The following is a 22,094-nucleotide window of genomic DNA, read 5'->3' as shown; positions in this document are numbered from 1 at the left end:
CATTCATGTTAATATGCGAGTTCAGCATGTTTTATTCTTTTTAGACTTCTACGCCTATATATGTATATTAAATTTATTTCCAAACTTAAACGGTGTTGTAGGATTTTTCTTAGAAAACCCCGGTTTTTTCCTTCCACAAAACAAACCAACCAGCCGGTGAACACAGTTAAATTTAAAATGCAATAAACTCAGTCTTAGATGCTTCATGTTTCAAAATAATGAAAGCTTTGATAATAAAAAATATTTAATCAGCAATGACCTTATTTGTTTATAATGCATTTATAGAATGCCATGGTCCTAACTTCCGAAAATTAAAAATAACAAGAAGTCGTTTTATAACTTTCAAATATGTTTTTATAGAAAAGTACTGGTGCTCGTCTCTATTTACTTTTCTAGTATACTGGTAATAAACTGATATTGCATCACTACATTAAATTATCATTTAATGTCGGTTACTTGCCGAGCATAAATAATGATGGATGAGTCATTGCTCTTAAACCAAATGCGAGAATTTCAACTGTATCGATCGTAGTTTCCTAATGCATATTAGTGAAGCGAGAAAAAAAAAAAGAAAAAAAAACACTATTGGTGTTTCTATTATGCAGACTTGTAACTATTGTTGCGTGCTATAATAAGTTCGTCTACCGTTTCCAGGCCATGTCATACATTGATAAAGCAACAATAAACCACACGTGTGTTCGTGTCAGCAAAAGAAAATGTTTATGTTAAAAAAAAAAAAAAAAAAAAAAAAAACCATAATCGAAGCACGAAAATATTAGCTACATTTGCGTAAACTTACAAGTGCGATAATCGAAAAAAAAAAAAAAAAAACATAATCCAAGCACGTAAATATTAGCTACATTTGCGTGACCTACAAGTGCGATCAAGAAAAATAGATGAAGTTAATTTTAACATTTGCCGATATGCTAAGTAAATAATTCTTTATATATAAATCCAACTTCTAAATTTTTCATAAGGTATATTTTTCACAAGAATTCTGATAATTTAGGTTTTTCTATAAAATAGAACGGAATCAATAATATTATTCTCAAATTTAAATTATTTCTGCCCAATCGAGATTATTAGCTCTACACTTTAGTATTTCACTATGAACCTATCCAGAAGTTCACATATAGTTGGATTATGGCGAATCGACCGTGAGATGCGGTGATTAATACCCTTGGAGGGTAATGGATGACAATGCTGAAGCCAATGAAGTTCTAACTGAGACTCGGCTATTGCTGTTACCCTCCTGCCATGATCAGAGCTTTAATAGTTCGATAACACCTTATCCCTACACTGTCCTCTACAGATAACGGGGAATATGAAAAGCATTCTTGCTTCGCCCCTTTAAGCCAGTCCTTATAAGGACTATTAATAATGTGGTATTTTGATTAGGAGAATTGGGAGTGCGAAAGATGGCGGCTCGTGTGTTAGTGTTTCGTGTCGTGTATTATTGATGATGAATTGTGAATTCGATTGATATGTTTTTAGCGATTTATTTATGCTTATTCATTAGTAATAGTAGTTAATTGCTTGCTACCATAAACAGCCACTTTATTTTCCATAGTGCTTTATCCAGGTAAGTCATTTGTAATTACAAGGGTGATACGCTAGGCCTACTGCCGCTAGTATCGCCACTGTTTCTTATAGTGACATTTTACTGCTGGTAGACAAAGAGTGTCTACGGGATTTGCTAGTGGACCCTCAAAAGTCCACAGGATTATCTTTACCTGCTCGGGACACCTGAGAAATCTCTACTCTTCCTCCATCTGTGTCTTAACACATTTTAAATTATTGTAATGGCAAAACTTCTGAATGAGACCAAATTCGAGGAAGTATACATCGAATTCCTCAGACTAGGAAAGCTGCTAAGTGATAATTGGCCGGGAAAAGTGAAATTGTATGACACGCCCCCCCCCGAATGTGTCTCAGACGTTTAGATTCGGTGCCTTCTACTCCTTCAGACTTTATAGAAGTGCGCGCACGCAAAAAAGTGAAGAACAACAGAAGAACTGCACAATGTCAATACTAAAATGGAACAGGATTCTCAGGGTTCAGACGCCGCTATTTCTCCCAAAGAAAAGGTGCCTCCGAACATCCTTAGAGAAAAGCAGAAGTGGGCAGCTTTAAGATCCACAATGTCCAATCTGCATACTGGCTCCATTAAGGCCAAAAACATGGATGAAGGCATGAAGATCCAGCCAGCAACAGTGACAGATTATAGAAGGTTGACTAAAGAACTGGACGACAGAGGCATCCAGTATCATACCTTTGCGCTCAGCTCCGAAAGAAACTTAAAAGTGGTCCTTCGTGGTGTCTGTGAAGACACTGACACAGCAGAAATAGCTGCTTACCTAAATTCTCAGGATCTACTTCCAGTCAAGGTCAGCAGAATGTACAAAGCAGACAAGACTCCCATGCCATTAGTCCTTGTTGAGATTCATAAAATATACAAGGATATCTACAACTTAAAAACAGTCTGTGGTCTCATCGTCACACCAGAACCACTTCGGAAAAGATCATCTTATGGGCAGTGCCACAGGTGCCAGAAGTTTGGCCATGCCCACAATCTATGCAGAGCGGAATATAGATGTTTAAAATGTGGAGAAAGCCACCCAACCAATACCTGCACAAAGCCGAGGAGCACCTCGGCCAAATGTGCAAACTGCAGTGGCCCTCATCCTGCGAACTAGAAAGGATGTACTCAGCACCCAAAGAACAGACGGGTGGAGGCAGTAAATCAGCCCACCTCCTACAGTACAAGAACACCAGATGCCCAGGCATGAAAACCGGAGACTCAGCGGCCACAATCGGAGACCTCCAAAAATAGAGACACCCAAAAGCAAACAAGAAGTTATGCCGATGTGACCCGTACAATTAGACCAATTCCAGAACAAAATCAACCAACAGCACCTAAAAACCTAACAGCTGTTATTACGGCCTCACTAGCAAACATGCTACAAAATTTCAGCCTGTCAAACCCTATTGAAACCTCCGCTAAAAGATTTCTTCGTGAAACGCAGGTCATCCTCACAGCTCTCATAAATGAATAGTAGCAAACTCACTCCAGCATCTCTTCAGATAATTGCTTGGAACGCAAATGGCCTCAAAAACAAAATTCTGGAACTCCGAGATTTTACTCATAGGTATCAACCAGATGTTATTTTAATCAGTGAAACTCATTTAAGACCCTCAGACAATCCTAAAATCAGGGGCTATCACCTATACAGAAATGACAGACTACTCTATAGAGGCAGCTGCACTACCATCTTCATTAAAAACTACATTAAGCACCACTCTGTGAGTTGAGCTTCAAGCACTAACCTTGAGATCACAGGCGTGGAAGTAGTCACCAGCTCCACTGGAAAACTGAAAATCTACTCAGCTTACAACCGTCCCAAAAATCTCTACTACACTCTGACCTAAATGTCATCTTATACCTCAGAGAGCCGACCATTATAGCCGGGGATCTGAACTCCAAGCACCCTTCATGGAATTGCTCAACCACAAACAAGAATGGTTGTATCCTTTCCAATTACTTAGGATCAAGCAATGCTGTTGTGGCTGGCCCCACCGAACCAACTCATCTCAGTACGTTTGGCACTACTGACATCCTGGATATAGGTATCCTGCAGGATATCAAACTTCAATACAGCATTATATCCATGGATGACTATCATCTGATCACAACCTAATTCTACTACAGCTGGGAAAACAAGAATACCTGTCTCCTCCTTCTCACTCCTACATTGCATGAGAAAGACTGTCAACAGCACTTACGGATTATATTGGACCTGCTCGTCACATACGCACAAAAGAAGAAGTAGAAACTGCAGTTACAAATCTCGCACAACAAATTAATTCTGCTATAAAGGTAGCTTCCTCCTATAAATCTGCCCGCAAGCCAGATTGTTTGCCTGATGACATCATGAACTTGATCAGAGACAAAAACAAAGCTAGGAAAAGATTCCGTTGCACGTGTGTACCACAAGATAAAACAAATCTAAACAGATTAAATGGGGCAGTAAGAGATGCACTCATAGCTTTTGGTTTCTATGAGATGAAAAGTTATCCTCCATTTCACCTACTGATCACTCCATCTGGGGACTACTAAAAAATATCAAAAACAAAGACCCTTCCCCCAATATTCTCTGACCAGGGGCTTTCTCACACAGATGTAGACAAAGCAGAAGTTATAGCATACAATTTAGAGGAGCAATGCAGGCCTTCGTATGGCAACCTTGACTTTGACCACATATATAAGATTCACAGCAAGGTCAGACACTCACTCAAACTTCCTATCACCAGCACTGACCATATTGCACCAACATCACCTGCTGAGATATATGACATTATTAAAAAATTAAAGAACAAAAAAGCTCCTGGGCTAGACGGCATTAGTAATCGGGTGATCAAACTTCTGCCCCGAAAAGCAGTAGTGCACCTGACCAGTATAATAAATGCAATTTTAAGATTTCACTATTTTCCTTCCACCTGGAAACTGGCTATACATAAGCCAGACAAAGACCCACACCTACCGCAAAATTATCGTCCAATCTGCCTCATTTCCAATCTGGGTAAGGTTACAGAGAAGGTCATCCTCTCACGACTCCAAACCTCAGTAAATGATCTAAACATCCTCCCTAAAGAACAGTTTGGTTTTAGGCAACACCATAGTACTACTCAGAAAATCCACAGAATTGTCGAATACATCACCACCAGCTACAACTGGCGCCAGTGCACAGGAGCTGTTTTCCGAGACTTATCCAAAGCATTTGACAAAACCTGGCATTTTGTACTCCTGCACAAGCTTATCTCAGCCGGTACCTCACTAAAAATGGTTCATTTAATCCATTCATATCTTCAGAATAGATCAATGCAAGTAGAAATCAACGGTTCTACATCTTCCCAGCGCCACATCTTTGCTGGAGTGCTGCAGGGATCTCTACTGGCTCCATTCCTGTTCTCTATATACATGTCAGACATCCCGCACAATCCGATGACTTCCATTTTGGCCCTGTATGCGGACGATACGGCAATACTAACCAGATCTCTCAGACCCCATTTCATTACCAGAAAGCTTCAAGGAAACATTCTAAAGCTGGAGAGTTGGTTCTCTAAGTGGAGATTGGAAGTCAACCCCCAGCAAAGCTCAGCCGTTCTTTTCTCAAAAAGGCCAATGTCTCCTGCAGTAGATGTTTTACTATTCATTACTAAAATTCGCTGGCAGGCAGAAACAAACTACCTGGGTGAAATTCTCTACAAAAAGCTATCTTTCGATCAGCACACCAAGTCTGCGTGCACAAAGGCATCTAAAGCCATAGCTCAGATCTATCCGCTAATTAATAGAAATAGCAAGCTCAGCAACAGAATTAAATTGCAACTATACCAGATGACGATTCGTCCTATAATCACCTACGCCTCTGCAGCCTGGAGCCACACCTCTAATACTAACATTATCAAGATACAAAGAGTGCAGAACAAGTGCTTGAGAATGATTCTGAACGCTCCGTGGTATGTTAGAAACAATCAGCTTTATAGAGATTCAAATATTCCCTATATTTTCTCTTTTCTACAATCCTTAGCATCCAAGTTTTTCCTGAAGACGTCCACACACCCCAACGATTTGGTTCAGCAAGCTGCAGCATACGAGGCAACTCACTGTAACCACAATAGATAGCGGGGAATATGAAAAGCATCTTGCTTCACCCCTAAAGGCATAAATGTGAATTGTCAATGTGGTATTTTGCAGGTAGATAGCCGTGAGATGCGGTGATTAATACCCTTGGAGGGTGATGGATGGCAATGCTGTAGCCAATGAAGTTCTAACTGAGGCTCGGCTATTGTTGTTACTCTCCTGCCATAATCAGAGCTTTAATAGCTCAATAATACCTTATCCGTACACTGTCCTCTACAGATAACGGGGAAGATGAAAAGCATTCTTGCTTTGCCCCTTTAAGCGAGTCCTTATAAGGACTACTAAGATGTGGTATTTGAACAAACGGATTTTGTCTTCTGAAGTTTTCTGGTGTAAACTAGCAGTTCGCTAAAGTCAGTCAAACATTAAAAACTAATAGAAGGTGAACATACGGGTTCAGTGGACAGAGCTCGTGTCTTTTAAGTAGTGCAAACCAATGCAACTCTCATACCTAAAGTTATATTCTCATAAACTATATATTCGGCTCTAAAATATGGATGGATACATAACATCCTTTACCTTAATGTCAAAATCTTTGTTCATGTAATTAGATGTCTTATAAGCACACGTTTTTCTGTAATGTATCAAAAAGCACTTCATGAAGTCAACATTTAAGCACTGTAACAATAGTCAATGATCTATTTTGATGGGCTAATTGAAGGCTGATGGCCCCAAAGATTTATGATAATCATATCACTCAATCGTAACTTTTTTTATGGAAAAAAGTGCTCCTGTAATTTTCCTAAATAAAGTAATAATTTTTACAATATAGCTGTCAAAATATAAACACTTCATATACATACTCCATTTGCAAACTAAATTGTACATTAAACACAATATTTTAAAATATTATGTTTATTTGTAAATATGTTCTTTTACTGATAAATGGCAAATACAAGATTTTTTTAAAAAAATCATAATATAAATTACTAATATAGCAAAATTACTTAATACTCGACTTGCACACGTGCGGTAATAATACAGTAATTTCTGAAGAGATTTAATTAGGATTGCGGTAATAGAATTTTGAATTTTTAATGGCGGGTGTGTGACTTGCAGTTCCTTAGGGACATATCCGCTTAGCGTACTATTGTGGGGCTCTGCAACTGTGTGTCTGAAGCCTGTTGCTCCCTGTGCACTGTTACCGAAAGAGAAATAAAAAAAAAGGGTGGGGGGGTGACAGTGGTTCCTTGTGCCTATTTTACAAAATAACTATATAATATGACTCGGAATTGATGATAATATGTAGCGCAATGGAAGTATTTATGACTGTCAGATTATCTTTCAAAATAACATAGTTCGAATAAAAGGATTACCTCATAAAAATGGAAACTGCGAGCCTGATTAAGGCAATACAAAAGCTAATCTAACATTTTATGACTCCCAATATGTAAATGAGTCATAAAACGTTAGATTAGCTTTTGGTAATAAAAGGGACCGGTTAACAGAATAGACAGTCCAAAAAACAAGCTGTAGAAGGAGGTTGGGAAATGAATCAGACATTCCAAAACGAATCTATCCTTACTACAGTGTTCCATCCGACTGTGCATGCCATGTGGAGGTGGGACCGTCACCAAGCTACGGCTTTAATGCTGTGATTCACGTTAGTCCTCCCCCCCGAACTTATTATGCCGGTTTCTTACAACGATTCAACCTGTTTCCGTGTCATTGTTAATTGATGCAGACATCGGAGATTTGTACGGAATAGACGAACCGTAGCAATTTTATCCCAGGAAGAGAAAGACCCAGTGGGGTGGAAATTGAAATATAAAAAAAAGCCAAAAGCCCTCGGTATATCTATTTAGGGTCTTAAATGTGCAATGCGTGACCAGCATACTGGAAATCGTTCCCCCAGCTGAAATTCTAAATCAATCACTACATCAGTGTGGCCATCCAAGGTCTTGGTTTGCTGCATTTACGTCAGGAGTACGTCAAAACATCAGTGGAGTATCTTACGATCAGAGCCAGCTTATTTGTTCAGTAATACATCCATCCCGAGTCACACTTATCTATTTTTTGCCCCAACATAAGAAGTAACTTTCCCATTCATCCTCTCCTTTCTCGAGTATTTAGAAAAAGAATAAATCAAACCGTCTTGTAAGTGCTGTTCTTTGCGCATGCAGTCAAACGGGTAGGACTTAATATTGTTAAGAAAACTTGCCATGCAAAGCACGAATGAACGAAAAAAAAAATAAGAAAAGCATCCAAGATCTTACCTTTACGTGTTTATGTGACGATAACTTTTCCTCAGCCTCCCTGTTCAAGTGAGAAGCCAGCGGTTTTGGTCAACGATATCATTCTCACTGGAGCCCCAAGTGCCAAATGCGCACACGCAGTGGTGGCGCGCGCTAACATGTTATTAACAATGAGATGCAATCGATTCAAAGTATACCACGTGACCGGCATATGGAAAACGTAAGCTGGGACTGGCAGAGCGCCAATAGTTGTATTTGTACGGATAGGAATCAGTGGAATTTTTCGCCCGCACTCCCTCTCGGACTAATCAGTGCGCTGGCCCATGTAAAAGCGATCTTTATCCATTTTATTAGCAACGAATAGAACGTCCTGGAATTCGCTATCAATAACTGTGGATCTGCAAATATTGCCGTAGCTTAATCGTAAACGCTTCAGTGATCCGGGATTTTTTTTTTTTTTTTTCAGCAGAGGGACCGTTTATCGGTAACCTTGAATGGCCACCGCGATACCAGAGACCAACCCAATTGTTAATGGGAAATGAAGCGATAAGGACAAGCACCCACACAAATGTAGATAGCGGAGAAATCAAAAGAACCCCCACACACACACACTTCTCTGCACCAAACATACCAAAATGTAATCGGAGATGGGGACGTTAGAAAAATTGATTTCATTGTTCTTGCTTTAAGTGGGGAGGGACTGCATAGGGTGAAGTGGTTCTCCTTGATACATATTATATTCACACATACTTGCGCTCCTGTTTCTCTCTCTCTCTCTTTCTGTCTATCTCTTTTTCGTTCTCCACTTCATTTATGTCTTTATTTGCCTTCTTCTATCTCACAAACCTTTTTCCCCTTCATCTTTCTCTTCCTCTACATATTCGCTGGCCTGGTTGACGAGTGGTTAGCGTATCTGCAGTCCAGCCCACAAGCTGCGGGTTCGAATCCCGCCTTAGGTATGAATGTTTGTGATTGTCTTTAGGTAGGAAATGAAAATCATCGTCTGACGTGAGACTGCCATACTGATTATTGACCTGTAAAGGGCGCATGAATAAAGTTCCATGCTTGGTTCTCTACAGTCTGATTTCCGGTCTATGTAAAAAAACAACCAAAAAGAGAAAATACATAAAATTAACAGAAAAAAAAAATCCTTAGCTCGTGCACTTCTTCGTCCATTCATCGATTCCTTAATTGAAGAATTAATGTATTCTCTAAAAACAAATATTTATGCCCGTATTTGTGTTTATTGCGTGTTTGGTTTGTCTGTTTTGAGGGATGAAAAACCCGAGGTTTCGTGAAAAAAAAAAAAAAAATCTTCCACCTCCATATGAAGCTAGCCAACTCTCACAATTTGATTGGAAAATGACCTGATAAAGGTTTCTAACGTCATAAACGAGATTCGAGGTTGAAAACATCGAGATTCTCACCTCGATATTTTCAACCAAAGGAATTGTCTACACCAACTGAGTTACACAAGCTCCTACCACGGAACTCGTATTGTATTATAGGTTTACACAAAACCTTTCATGGATGGAAGCCAAATATATATATCCTACTCTCTTTCTGTCTACACTTTTCCTACATTCCCGCTCTTTCTTTCTCATTCACTCTATCTTTCTTTCCTCCTGTACATTTCACTTTTCTCTTTGTCATTAATTGTCTTTCAACTGTGACTGTTGCTTACCACACTCTGTGATGCGTCATTTGAGAGAGAGAGAGAGAGAGAGAGAGAGAAAGAAATTAGGATGATTACAGGAGATAACAGCAAAGCGGTTTGCTGAAGAGAGAAGACTTTCAGATCCTTTTCACCAGCAGCGAATGCAGGCGAAATAACATACCAGTTCTTTTTTTTTTCTTGTTTGTAATCTGTTTTATTAAGAATTTTATTGTTTTTATTCAAAAAATAAAAACTATAGACGACCTATGATCGAAACTTTTCGAATCATCCGCTAGATGACACCACTGCTGTAAGCAAAGCTTCTCGGTCCGGTATAGATGGAACTGTGTCTGCTGAGAAAAATAAATAAAAATTGCAGCTTATGTTATTGAGAAGTATCTTGTGAAACGTGACTCTGTGTATGCGTCCTTTGCACGTGAACAACAAGTTCGTGAAAGTTGAGAGAAAAAACTGAGACAAAAATCTTCGGCATGTAAGATCTTGCTTTGGAAGAAGAAATACTGCGTTTATTTTCCAACTTCAAAACGTACACTAACGGGGGGAGGAGAGAGAAAGACCCTAATTTGAAGGTCTCCCTTTTCCCATACTAATTACATTATTCACTACCCTTAAAAGCAATATTTGTGTTCAGATGTCTCCGAACAGTTTCAATTCAGTACGTTTTTTATTTGGTCATGATTTAAGGCTGAGCCAACAAAACCACTTTCCATATTTCTAAGTAACCTCCTTTCTGTGGAAATATTCGCATTCTATCTTGTTTACTCTGTCATGTTGCATATTTCTTTTCCTAGAATGTCTAGAGGACTCACAATACTTTCGTTATATAGTTTGCTTGCCTGCTGTGTAGGCAATTCAACGACACAAGACAAAATTACAGAATTCATCTAGCTGAAAGCATGCGAAGCAAAAAAAAAGAAAAAAAAAAACAGGCTTAATTTTGCAATTTTGTGTCATTATTTTCTATACTTCATGCATATTAAACACAATATGTAAACAAGAAAACGCATTCTTCCTTTACTGTGCGCAACGTCGAAATGAGTCTCTAGAGACGGTTGCCATGACAACAGATTGGATGCACCAAACACACGTTTTGCAGTAGTGAACGGAAGCGAAGAAATAAACCTACTAAGTGCGGTATGCAACAGACTAAGAAAGCTGAAATAATGCTTACAAAAGAGGTATAAACCTTATTTATAATGGAATGTGTATTCACCCTTGCTCAACCATTTGGATTACAGCAAAAGTCCCACAAAAGATCATTTGCATGATAATGTACAGAAAAAATAATTCATAAGAACCGTTCCACTAGGAATTTTCACACAAATCCACCCTTTTTTTTTTTTTTTTTTTGAAGATTATCTGTTTTTTTTAAATATTGCAGAAGAATCTGATGAATAAATTCATACATAATTATATACAACGTTAGCCTTAATGTTGATGTTGGTGTGTGTATATATATATATATATATATATTAGGCGTGTATCCACGTGACTACAGAGTGAAGATTACTTTATAAATTAAACATACAAAAATTCAAAGATAAAGTTAAAAACTTCATCGCTAGCTACATTGCTACATCGCCCCAACCTTAACCTCAACGATTGACTATCTACGTGTATAATCTGGGAAAATGTTATCACCAACTCTCATCTGTTTATTTCTCTTACAAATCAAAGAAAGGAAAAAGTCCAACACGTATCTGGAATTGTTCAGAATAGTTTCTCAAGGTCACCCTGAATCGGATAGTGTAGCTTTAGAACGTTTTTCGGAGCATCTAACCCCATCCACGGCTATATTATGCAATTATACCCATGAAACATTGGATAGGTAGAAAAAAAAAAATTCTTTTGATGACGTCGTCCACAAGTTGATCATGGATCCTTCAATTCTCCTGCAGTCATATGAAGAGTGATTCATAACTTGAAACACATCTTGTGATTGCGCCTTCCAGGAATTCGGGCATGCTAATCCAGGTTCCATCTCTAATAACATATACAAACATCTACATGTTTAGCAAACGCTCTTGCCTTTACACTGTTGCGTCAGGTTTGCAGACAATTTTCTCTAAGACGCATAAGAGAAAGAATCTACGCGTCTTACCTAAGCAAACAAAACAACTGATACACGAAAGAGTACGTAAAAGATTCAGTCCCAAAGGGGACCCTCTGCTGCCGTTCACCGATGGTTTTTTCCTTAGTTTTTTTGTCCATAAAATTTAACACTCGCCGTATCAGTTCAGTGAAACCTAAAATCTTTCGGACTGATGTGGGGCCCACTGGGATCGCAGCGAAGTGCTATTTGAAATAGGAGGCCGTATTTCTGTGTATCGACTACTGACGAAGGTGAGACGAGTCTTATGCCAGCTGCGTTCAAACTTTTATGTATCACCTAAGCTTACGAACAATTTCAATATATTCCGCCCTTTATTTCCATTAAATATTTTTGTAAATATTAAAACGTTTTTTACAGAAGCGCCCTCTACATTTCGGAAACCGTTACCATATGCTATGAAAAGCTTCAATATTTAAAAGCCAGTGTTGGTTTGCCTTCGTAGTCTATTTCTTTCTTTCCGTCAGTTGTCTGTGCTTTCTTCCATGCTCATATAACCAGCTGTGCTGTGCGTGAAATGCAGATCAGTAAGTGAATATTGGATGACATTTAGGACAATCGGGATTACTGCTTTACTTCAAAATACTTCCTCGTGTTGCATAACGTTATATCAAAGGTAACTCAATTAATGTTGCATTAGTGTAGTTGTCTCCACAACAACAGTACACATCATGAGCCGTCAGCTAAACAAATAATCGATCTTTGTCTTATAGACGTGCGTGCTCGCTCATGCGTGGAAGGGTTTGTACAACTTGTCCCGTGTTTCACTGATGCTTTTTAGCAATTTCTGGAGACTTATCCTTTAACAGATTTAACACGCATTTTAAATCGTTTTATGGAATCAAATGATTTCTTACACGAAAAAAAAATTATTAGAAATATCACAACAAATAACTAAATCACGTATCCCACAACACAAAAACTCATTTGTCTAACTGGCCTTGAACAGCATCTCAACTTTGCACCTAGATCGATTGTGAGTTCACTCTGATTCCCCTGCGCAATATGACTGTAAAATCATTTCATAATGGATGATTTTCATCTCCAGGTGTGATTCTATCGCCTTATTTATGAGACCTGAACAAAAAAAAAAAAAAAATCAGAATTATATTCCCAAATTATGTTTGTTTGTCGTGTGGGGTTCTCCCCAATTTTCCCCATCTGTCCAGTTAGAACCGATGAGGTTGTGCCCTCCAGTGAGGGACTTCTAAGTATGTATTTTTGACTGTAGATCCGGTTGTGTGTATGTTTTCGCGAGAAAAACCCTCTACCTCCGTATTAAACCAGCTAACTCATCGAAAGAGACCATATAATCGACCACAGGTCTTTCCGACCAAAGGGCTTCGTCTATACCGAACTGAGCTACAGAGGCTTCTAAGATTATGTAACCATGTTATGTTATTAAAATGTCTTTTAGCTTTAAAACATTTCATTAGACTTATATATGTGTAGCTCCTCGTCAGGTTCCATGGTCCTGAATCTCGTTCCTGATTATCAACGCCCGAACCAGGTTATATTTTTGTGAACCATCCCAAGATTCAGAAGCAGCTCTAAAAGTGATCACCACCCACAATTGTTTCCTGATTTCTCCCTCCTTTCTGTGCGCCTATAGCACCCCTTTATATTTTAATAACTCTTATCAATCGTATAACTGTTAAGTATCCGGGTTGAATTTTTCCGTCGGCTTGACGAAAATCTATCATTTTCATATGATGTCGGATGATTTATCCTCTGATGCAGAATGCCGTTAATTTCTTAGTAGGAGCTCCACCCCTACGGCCTTCGACCGTTACCTCCGTGCTTAGTGGCTCAATTACTTACGCCAACGTGCGTGTTATACAGACTTGTAACCCTGTAGTTTATCGTAATGTGGCAATTATTCAATCTGAAATGGGCGTTGAGTTTAAAGGTTCGATAATTTAGAAATTTAATGTTATGTGTATTAAATTAAACTTTTCTAAATTACTATTCTCTATTGATCGGTCAAATATTTATTAAATTTGATCCAACTTTTGGAGCCGTTTACGAACAAAATCTATAAATTGGCATTCACATAGTCGTTGGGCTCTTTCAAAGTGGCTTCATAACCTTAGATGCTTTGTACGTAATTGAAATAAATATTTATTTCTATTAATAAAATAGAAATAAATGAAGAATGTTTTTGCTCAGTGCAACAATAAAAACACGTGGCTTGCTCTAAAGAGATATTTTGTCTCCTGCGCTATTTAATATTTGCATGAATGATATCAGCACTCTGCCCATAGATACTCACATACTTCAGTACGCAGATGATGTGGCACTGATTTTAGCCCATAACAACCTTCAAAAAAGCAGCAGAACTTCCGAAGTGGTTTCATTAACTCCAATTCATCTCGATAGGAGAAAAGCACATTTGAATGCTGATTAAAACCCCCTAGATATAAATCTCAATTTAGTGAAAAACTAATAATTTGCCACTAAACAGATTGCAGAAACGTAGAAAAAAATAGGCTCATGTATTCTAACAAAAGAAATTAGAAAAGCGAAATGTGTCGGCATTTATAAAAATCACGATATCAAATGGAATAACCATAATACCTGGCTTTTAAAAAAACTATTGCAGTGAACGCACTCTAAATGAGACACATATTTCCACTTGACATCAAAATTCTGATATGCAAATATTTTTGTGGAGCAACAATCCGTTATGACCTGGATGGATACGGAAAATAAACTCAGCTGTGCGAAACTAAAAATGTCACAACTCTCCACAGCCAATACAAAGTGGTCCATTGACATAAACGCTTCTAAATATTCCTCTTTTCGACATTGAATTATAATACTGCAACTCTACTACAAAATACGAATAATGAGAATCAACTCGTGTCATTTCTTCACACACATAAAGCAACGCATTTCCAACTGATACAATAACACTTATGGGAAAGTAGTGACTAACTACCGTGTACCTTTTTTTAAATAAACTTCTAGTGAATAACCTATAGACGCCTTAAGAATACTACTGGATTCTATACAGAAATTATAAACGGGGAGTTACCTCGGATGTTGGTTGGTTAGCTTTCGCTGGATCTTTCTAATTAATTACCTGTCCGGTGGAAGCTAACCAAGCAACACAGGTAACTCTATCAAAGTTTTTATAGTTGAAGAATAAGATCTCTGGATTGAGTTCAAATCCAGTATATGATGTGAAAAGTGTTTATAAGGATTTCTCAAATGAAGATGACGTAAACAAAATCAAGGATTAGCGACAATACTGAGTGAAGCGGTGACCTCACTCTCCACTGCGTTACTTTGCGTCATGTGATGAGAACTGAAATATTAAAACTAAAATTTAATTTTTAATTTAATAAATTTAAATTTTTAAGGCGTAGACAATCTACACTCTTTATACTTGGCCATAATCTTTATAAATTATCATCGCAGATGGGACTTATGTTTCGATGAAACTCCCGCAGTAAAAGCTACTTCTCGTCTCAAATGTATTCTTCCTTCGATGACCTATTTGTCGCCTTTACGGAAGATTATTGCAGTTAGGATACAACGCATTTACGAGGACTCATTTCGCAGGCTTATAAAACGAAATCATCGATAGCAACTAGGACAGACGTTTCTTTTGTGCAATGGAGTTTATTATCATGCAAATAATGCACGAAACTTGGACTGGTTAGCAAACACACCACACAATTACATCCAATAGCAATCACGGGCCGAATTATACGCGAACTCGATGGACCGTACAAGGTGACTCATCACTGAAAAAAAATCACCGCTGGTTATTTTGTGAAACCGGCAGTCGCCACTTCGCTGAAGCATGGGGAAACGATAAATGACCTCATCGTATCTATTTTCCGTCACTACGTACAAGCAAAGAATTACAATATAAAAGTAAACGTAAAAAAACTGAAGGTCAAACTGCAAAACATTTCCTGTAAGTAATCAAGACAGGACAATTAAAAACTGTTGGGCAGCATAACAGTGAAGGGATAACAAACACATTTTGTATATTTCCTATAGTTTACTCAACAATGCCAGCACGTGACTTCAACAATTAAAAAAAAATTAACACTTGTAATTCCGATAATGACTAGCATTGAGTCAGTATGAATATAAAACCTATCAGAAACAAGCTTAATTAGAACAGGATTTTGCATACTGAGTTATTGTCATGGTTACGAATTTATTCTCCAGATGTTCATTTCCAGTTTGCACCGATGACACTCATAAGTGAAGAATCTGCAATGTTTTTCACCTCTTGTGCTTCCTTCATATTTAAATGATGTCATAAGACCTCTCTCACCAAGAGTTAAGTTTACAAATGCTCCCCTTTATCACTCCCACTTGTGCACATATACACAGATTTCTGAAAGAAAGAGAATAAAAAACTGGAATATTTCCATATAACACTATTGCTATATCTTATTTATTTTAACTAGATCTTCGGTACCCAGAGAATGCTAACATATTACCATATTTCGTGATATTTATATATTTACGATATTTTCAGTCTAGTCTGTCACCTGGTGCACGCTAGCTTAACGCTGTTGTCATGAGAACAAGGGAGCCTAGCAACAGCTTATTTTAGGATGCTGAAATCTGAAACATACACGGTTGTATGTTTCAAAATATTTGCATATATTTCAATGTTTACATACATGCAAGCAACAGCTGTATGTATCATTAATGCATCCATCACATCAGTCTTTAACGTAGCAATGAAAGCGAACTATTTTATTTATACACTATTGTATAAAAAGTCATAGTATACACGTGCAGATATAAACAAAAAAAAAAAAAAACTTCATCGACAGATGTTAAGTAACATGTTAGCTGTAATAACTGCTTCAATGCGTCGTTTGCGACTATTTTCTATTTGCCTTTGACATCGTTCAGTTCCAGTATTGAAGAGTGACCTTCGCTGCTCTGTTTGTGCATTCTAATTCGTCCCCAGATGCTCTACCGGATTCCGATTATGACAGCAATGCTCTGAGGTTACTTTCTTCAAACCATGTGACTGTGATGTAGTAATCGAGTATTATAACTTTTGATGGCGTAACAGTGATTGTTATCAGGATACCACAGTGTAAGACGTATCAGTCAGTCAATGTATCATTGGTAATTCCATCCACGCACTTATTTATTTATACCATCGAAAGCAACTCCTGCATAGTTACAGGAAAACCATTTCAAATAAAGCACTTCACTTATCCGGGTTTTCAAATGCGGTTAGTGGGTTGCATCTCTTCTACAATGGTTTACGCATACAAGTTGGTGGTGACTTCTCACAACTTTCAAACTCTCTGACAGTAAAATAAAGGACCCAGCCCCTCTTATAAAGAATTTCTCCTGTAAGTCACTATTTTAACCAATCTAGTTGTGTTTTGGGATTCAGTATCATTTGTTCGACTTCTCTTTGTTCAGCACATAACTGAATGCGAATTAGAAGTGATTAATAAGAAATAGTATGAGTGATATCTTTTCCAGGACGACATCTGATTATCGTTATTACCCTTATTATCTGATGACCCTTGGAAACCCTCTTCTGATATTCACATTCTGCATACAAGATTGAAATGGCTTCCAAGAAACCTAGGGATATCGTTCATATCTGTGCAATCGGGGAAGTGTTCAATGACTTTTTATACGGGTGTTTGTACCAGGATGTTTCTATAACTAAGGTATCTATCCTCACTCCTCCAGAAAAGTCGAGAAAGTAAAGTTATACTTATTAAACACACAATGAAGAATACCATTTATGGCCGTTGCTTACGACTCTGCAGTTCGGTGTTTAAAATGACATCTCGCGACCATCATTGTAGTATTTATGGATGGTTGTGGCAGCTTTCATACGTGTTTAGTATTGGCTGTAGGTTGGTTTCATTGTTTTTTGAATTGGAGAGAAAAAGGTCAAGTTTTGGGGGTTACAAATTGCACTGCTTCTACTGTTTGGAGAGGAATAAATATTTCAGATCGGCGGATGCTTCTACAGATATCATTTTAACATCTTCATAAGCTGCAAGAATTATAGAAAGTTTGAGGATTATATGAAGACCAGATATATTCTTTTTCTGTATGTAAAGCTGAGAAATCTTACCTTTGAAATTTTCTCTAACTGCCTATCTAGTATATCAGTGGGATTCTCCTTTCAAGTGTAGTTATTGCTTTTAAAAGTTTTTAAATATATTTATACAAACATTTCTTGTAATATCATAATTTGTCTTATTTAAATGAATAAATAAATCAACCTATATGTTACGTGTGCAGTTTACTTATGTATAAGACAGAGTTCAATTTAACGATAAATAAAACCGACCTTCAGTTTTCTGCATAAGAAATAAATGAAACACACAAAAATGGAAATCAACTGTATTAAAGGAGTGACCACTTTTGAATAACAGACATTTTAAAAGTAGGAATTCATTTATCACTCCTACCTTTGTCATTTCGCCTTCACCGGTTGACCCTTATTATCTTCTTGACAAGAGTTCCTGTCGACTTCGTCGAATGATGTCGTAAAAATGCAATATCTTTGTCATTCGGAAAGACCTCTCTCCCACATCGATTCTCAGTTGCCTAAAAAATGCGCACCAAAATAAATCTCTCCCTTTATAGAGAGAGAATCCCTTGTGGAAAACGCCCTCTCATATAAAACATTTCAGACCTTGAACATTGTTATCAATTAAATATAGGAACTTGACTTACAATTACCAACAGACATTGCATTGTAATTACAGTAACCTTTAACTTGTGCCACCAGTATCTCTCTTCTATGATCTTTTGATGGAACTAATTGCTAAAATACAAAACGTGAAAGGACAGCAGGAAAAAGGTATTAAAATTTTATTGCCCATAATGAGAGTGATCGATCAGAGCTTCGGTTCGGTCGGTATCACAAGCGTGATATAGATGGCGCTGTTAGAATTGTGGTAGTTTATACATTAATGGGCTTCCAAGAAGAAAAGACTGTGCTCCTCTCCCTCTCTCTCTCTCTCTCTCACACACACACACACATACACGGGTGCAGTACGAGTACAGTGTGTGTGTGTGTGTGTGCTTATCTTTTTTTTTTAATAGCAGTTCAATTTAACCTGTATATTAAAGTTTAGTATTTTCCAATTAATGTTTTCCCGATACTTAGTTACGTGAAACTCGCGAACTGTCACGTGATGAAAACTATATTAAATGCCTCAAAAAGTAACGATTTTGGATTTTTTTTTCATATGAAGCATCTATTGTATACTAAAATTAACGTAAGTAAATACTTGTCATTCGCTCGATTAACACTCAATCATCTTCCGACACAAAGATTTGCATAAATTCAAGTAGGAAGAAACACATGCAAATCAAGGAAGATCTTATTGGTTACATTAATATTGACGGTGAATGATGTTTTAGACAATTTCAAAATAATAAAAAAACTCTGCATGGAATTTGAAATGGCGATAGTCACAAGGTTCGTTTAAGCTTCCAAAAATGGATAGCTCCATGAAAAAGTCAATTCTTAAGAAAGTTTCAAACGAAATCATTTGGCTCCTTCAGTACAAGTATAGGAGCAGCACTATTAGAAAGCTATTGCAGTCGACCCACTTGGGCGCAGACCTAGCATGCTGTTTTTTGGGTTACGATCTTAGACTCTTCGAAACCAAGGACCAAAGGCAGAAGTGTAGCCTAAATAATTATAACGCTACCTGCTAGATCTTGCGGCTACTCCAGTAACCAGGCGCAAGCATGCCTGTAAGCACGGAGTCATCTTTGAATTTTTACGGAGAGAGAGAGAGAACTAGGAGTAAGCAACGCAATTTTTTTTCCAGTTTAGAGAAAATTAAAGGATATCCAAATCGAAGAGATCTTACATGGAGAATAGCGTATGGCAAATTACCAGCCAACTCAAATAGATGACATATCTCGGCTACGGAAACACCTGTTGTGATGCGTGCCTGAATCTAGACACGCCAGAGTATGTCTTCTTCAGTTGCCCCCTAGCTGGAAAAGGTTTCGAAAAAGTCTGGAAAAGGTTTTGAAAGAGAAGTAAGATACCACCATTAACAACAGAAAAGGTGTTGTTCTTATAATTTCTCCAACCAGGAAATAAAGCAGACAAAATCAGAATGTTTGTTATTAACGAACAAAAAATTCCATATTTGGAAAGTAAGAAAGAAGTGTTCAGGTTTTACAGAAACATCAGCATGGCCTTTAATGTTGGAGTCTCTGTCAAGCCTGGGCGCTTCTTATAGTTCAGTTCTCAAGTTTCTACACACTAAAAAAGATCGTGCTAGGAGACGACAAGTTCAGGAAAACGTGGTGCATCACCCCCACTATGCACAGTTCGGAGAGGAGAGATGAAATTCTCTTAGTTAATATTCTAAAAGGGAAAGCTGGAACTCATCCCTCCCCCCTATAAGGATGGACTGAATGACTAACCTTGGAAGCGCTGGCCTGCTTGAGGTAGTCGGTTCGTGAGTATCTCCTGTGCAAGCTACTACGCTTGGGCAGAAGATACTCACGTGACAATTAAAAACACCTTATAAGCAGTCAGACGAATGAAAATTAAAGCAAGTGTAAAGAAGACAGAAGATGATAAAAAGTAGCAGGTGATGCTGTTCAGTACTTAAAAACAAGCAGGGTTCGATAAAGGGCTTATTGTGGGTGCTCGTGTGTCTGGAACCACGTTGAAAACGTCAGAGTTGATTGGTTTCTCAAAAAGTGAGATATCGCTGGTGTTTAATCAGCGGAAAAATAACCGATATTGCTTGTCTAAGGAATGTAACTATGGTCGCGAGACCGCCGTCGTTTGCGAAAGCTTGTACGGACAAACAGAACTTCCTGTGTGCAGCAATTGACCGAAGTATTTAATGAAGGCTGTTTCCGACCCAAATCTCACCGAACCATGGAGGAAACTGAAGAGGATCGGAATTGGAAGTCGCTAAAGGAGATCCAACACGGTATCAGTGCTAGACATAATAGTAGAAAAATGTGTGTGACAATGCACGGAACACAAACCACACAAATATGTCAACGTATTTTTTATTTATATTTTTACAGCCACATTTAAAACAGTTCAACTCCTCAATCACACAAATTATTTTGAATCCTACCCAGCAACTAACTGCAACAGATCATGTTTTCACCCTTGACTTTTTCAAGAAGGTACGCCATTCTACTTTCCTATGAGACCAAGTAATTTTCATTTAAAACGTAATAAAGACATATGCGTAGAATAAGTCTAATAGAATGGAAAACAGTGAAAAAAAAAAAAAATTTAGAATTGAATATTTATAATGCGATGATCATCCCAGTTGTGCTACATGCAACGGAAAACTGGATGGTAAAGAACGATGAACAAGAAAGGTTATTGGATTTTGAATAAAAGAATACCTGAATGAATCAACGCTATTGTTTGGACGGAAAGAAGAAGATAAAAAAGAGAGATAGAGATAGGTAATGTCAGATGAACGTGTAAGTAAAATGCATCAGCTAGACAGGTTCCTGAATATTTTACTGTATGAAAGAATAAAAGCGATGAGACTACCTGAAAATGGATAGCGGATATGGAACAGACCTGTAAAATTTAACATCTGATAATAAATGCAGGAACTACTACGTTACATGTGGAGAGAGGAGGGAAAGATGTTCAGGTAGTCGATCTGTTGTTGCACGGAAGAAAATCACCTGTTATAATAAAAATAATAGTTTAATGTAATGCCCTATGGTTAAACTGAACGCCCCGCTTAGATTCGCTGAACTACTGGTTGCTAGTGTTGTCCCCAGCGGAGACTTGACGTTGGTGTTGCAGACTTGTATTAATATGATGAGCAGAGAAGCTACTAATCGGTATTAAATATCGTCATGGTTACACAAATTAAATATATTCATGTCAAGGTTAACTAGAATTATACTCGAGTGTCCGTCTAGACGTATACAGGGTGGTTCAAAATTCCACGTATAAACTTTGAGGGGCGGTAGAGAACATCAAAATCAATTTTGAACCACCCTATATTATAATAATAATATGATTGTTTCAACGACAAAAGTTTTTTTATTTTTGAATTTAATCCCTCCCACGTTTTTTGCATGAAATGGCTTCTGCATCTAATATGCTGACTTCCATACGCTTATTAAATCACTAAAACATGCATTGGCACGTTTAATGGTTTTGTTACCATGGTTTATTGAGTCACCCAGTCCATTGTTAGCCTTATGTTATTCTCAAAACGAAAGGTGCAGAATTAAAAATAGACTGGTGTCAGAAACCGACAGATGATATTGCTACTCATTCTGGGCGAAGTGCGTATTACCATTACTGTTTTTTTCTATGGAGACCAATTTTAATAACTCATTATTACTTTAATAACTAGCAGTGTTCGTAATTACTACTATTTGTCTGTACAGTAGAGTAGCTTTTTTGCTTGGTTC

At 37.7% G+C, this 22,094-nt stretch overlaps 1 protein-coding gene across 1 annotated transcript in view; it reads right to left on the bottom strand.

Moving 5' to 3' along the window:
- Nucleotides 1-8,029, bottom strand: part of LOC150097309 (glycosyltransferase family 92 protein BAH-4-like) — a 56,606-nt gene extending 48,577 nt beyond the window's left edge. The window contains exon 1 of the mRNA XM_090407003.1: nt 7,918-8,029. The gene's annotated coding sequence lies outside the window, so the exon portion shown is untranslated. The remainder of the gene's footprint in view (nt 1-7,917) is intronic.
- Nucleotides 8,030-22,094: the final 14,065 nt, after the last annotated feature.

The sequence above is a fragment of the Typopeltis vanoorti genome, chromosome 17 (genome assembly GCF_054136105.1).
Source record: "Typopeltis vanoorti isolate ZY-2024b chromosome 17, IOZ_Tvanoo_1.0, whole genome shotgun sequence".
NCBI lineage: Eukaryota > Metazoa > Arthropoda > Arachnida > Uropygi > Thelyphonidae > Typopeltis > Typopeltis vanoorti.
Note: the sequence above shows the minus strand (reverse complement) of the source record. Positions and strands in the feature narration are given on the sequence as shown.